General features: G+C 57.6%; 1 non-coding gene across 1 annotated transcript in view; it reads right to left on the bottom strand.

Moving 5' to 3' along the window:
- LOC124743655 overlaps positions 1 to 575 on the bottom strand; it is a 1,909-nt gene extending 1,334 nt beyond the window's left edge. Inside the window, exon 1 of the ribosomal RNA XR_007010503.1 lies at positions 1 to 575. This exon is cut by the window's left edge and continues 1,334 nt beyond it. This is a non-coding gene — a ribosomal RNA (small subunit ribosomal RNA).
- Positions 576 to 2,500: the final 1,925 nt, after the last annotated feature.

Below are 2,500 nucleotides of genomic sequence, written 5' to 3'. Positions count from 1 at the left end.
CTTGCCCTCCAATAGATACTCGTTAAAGGATTTAAAGTGTACTCATTCCGATTACGGGGCCTCGGATGAGTCCCGTATCGTTATTTTTCGTCACTACCTCCCCGTGCCGGGAGTGGGTAATTTGCGCGCCTGCTGCCTTCCTTGGATGTGGTAGCCGTTTCTCAGGCTCCCTCTCCGGAATCGAACCCTGATTCCCCGTTACCCGTTACAACCATGGTAGGCGCAGAACCTACCATCGACAGTTGATAAGGCAGACATTTGAAAGATGCGTCGCCGGTACGAGGACCGTGCGATCAGCCCAAAGTTATTCAGAGTCACCAAGGCAAACGGACCGGACGAGCCGACCGATTGGTTTTGATCTAATAAAAGCGTCCCTTCCATCTCTGGTCGGGACTCTGTTTGCATGTATTAGCTCTAGAATTACCACAGTTATCCAAGTAACGTGGGTACGATCTAAGGAACCATAACTGATTTAATGAGCCATTCGCGGTTTCACCTTAATGCGGCTTGTACTGAGACATGCATGGCTTAATCTTTGAGACAAGCATATGACTACTGGCAGGATCAACCAGGGAGCTGCGTCAACTAGAGCTGAGCAGCCGGCCGCCCGGGAGTGTGTCCCGGGGGCCCGCGCGAACACGCAAGCGTCCGCTCAATCATTCTGCAAACAGGAGGAGGCTGAGCTCCCCTGCACAATACACCTCGAAACCCTCTCAGGTCCCGGCGGCGCGCAGCGCCGTCCCAAGTACTTGGTCGGGTTCGAGAGAGGCGCAATCGCCCGGAGTTAGGCGAGTAGACGCTTTCGGTGCGACCACCCGTGCTCCCAACTGAGCTTGCCGCTGCCGACAGAGGCCCGGGAGCGTGCTGTCGTGGCATTGCCGGCGGGAGACAACACGCGCCACCTACGGTGACCGGCAGCTCCAACGCCAGCGCCACAGAAGGACAAAAGCCCCACTTGGGTGCCGAAGCGAACTCTCCCAGCACAGCGCACGCGCCAACACATCCGCACAGCTGCGATACAAACCACCAGCGAGAACCGCTGGGGCGACCGAGCAGCAGACGGCGTCGCGGCGCCGAGCGCCGGGCGGCGGCGCATCCTCAACGCACACAGTCCTCAATCGGACCAGCACACTGAAGATGTCCACCGCGCTTCGCACCGGGCCCGCGAGGACCTACTTTGGCCGCACGGCGCCGCGCGCAGGGTGCGCCGGCGCGCAGCTGCGACGCCTGCCGCGTCCGTCGGCCGGCGCGCCTGCCACTGGCCGCCCCCACCAGCCGGCTGTAGCGCGTGCGCCCACGCACCGCGCGGCCAGCACGCCGGGAGGCGCCCCCTCACCGGCCGGGGACGGTCCCACCCAGCCACCGCCGCGTATCGCTTCACACCCAGATGCCGTTCAGTTTCGTCGGCATGGTGGGTATCGCTGGAACAACCGGTTAGTACCTCAACCTATCGTCGCCATCACCGATTCACCCCTAGCGAGAACAACCGCACCACAACAGGTTACCATTTGTTCATTTGCGTAACTTCACCAGAAAACGCAGGCGTCCATCGCCATTTGCAACTTCAACGATTATTGCATGCCTGTGTCAGGTGTCACGCCACACTACGTCTGCCCACATACACGCAACAAAATGTGCACGCCTAGACAATACGTGGAAGGTGGCCCCCGTACGTATGCGATGTCCATTGCTCGAACGACTGTCAACCGGCCTCTGTAGCATGTCGCAGATATGGAACGCGGTGCACCATGCCATCACGGTGTGTGAGGAGAGACGACTAGGTCCGAATACATCAACAGACAGCTCATGCTGATCGCCATCCACGGCGTCCGTTCCTCCCACACGTCTCTATGGCGTACCACACTGCAATCCAGCTCTCATAGGGAGACGACACGTAGCTGCGTGCACAATATTTGCACTGTATGGTCCGCCGTTTTTGGGCGCAGTCGTTGTGCGGTCACACATGTGCCACGATGTATCATTCAGTACATAAGGACGAATGTGCAGTACAGATTGTGGTTCACGCGTACGACATCAGCGGACAGTTGACACAGGCCGCACCACAACGTAGCCTGAGTACGTCGCATGCGAAGGGCATTGAACATGCAAACTTCTCACCAACCAGCTTGCGAAGGCAGGGGGCAAGGTGGGGACGTGGGGAGGGGCGGCATGTACGTCCTGCTGCCATCCACATTACAGTGTACAGCAGGAGCATGTGGAAAGTGAGCAAGACTTGCAAGGTGTTTAACATGAAGCGATACACAGGGGTGCGGGCAGTGCGAGTAGCGAACTATATTGCGAGGGTTGCGGGTGGGCAACACTACAGTAATTGAACGAGTCGTATAACAATTACAGAGCAGGTTTAGGCGACAACGTGGGTTACGTTAAGGCGACAACATGGGTTAGGTTAAGGCACAACATGGGTTAGGTTAAGGCACAACATGGGTTAGGTTAAGGCACAACATGGGTTAGGTTAAGGCACAACATGGGTTAGGTTAAG

This window comes from Schistocerca piceifrons, unplaced genomic scaffold, assembly GCF_021461385.2.
Source record: "Schistocerca piceifrons isolate TAMUIC-IGC-003096 unplaced genomic scaffold, iqSchPice1.1 HiC_scaffold_25, whole genome shotgun sequence".
Lineage (NCBI taxonomy): Eukaryota > Metazoa > Arthropoda > Insecta > Orthoptera > Acrididae > Schistocerca > Schistocerca piceifrons.
This window is presented reverse-complemented; position numbering and strand designations above follow the sequence as displayed.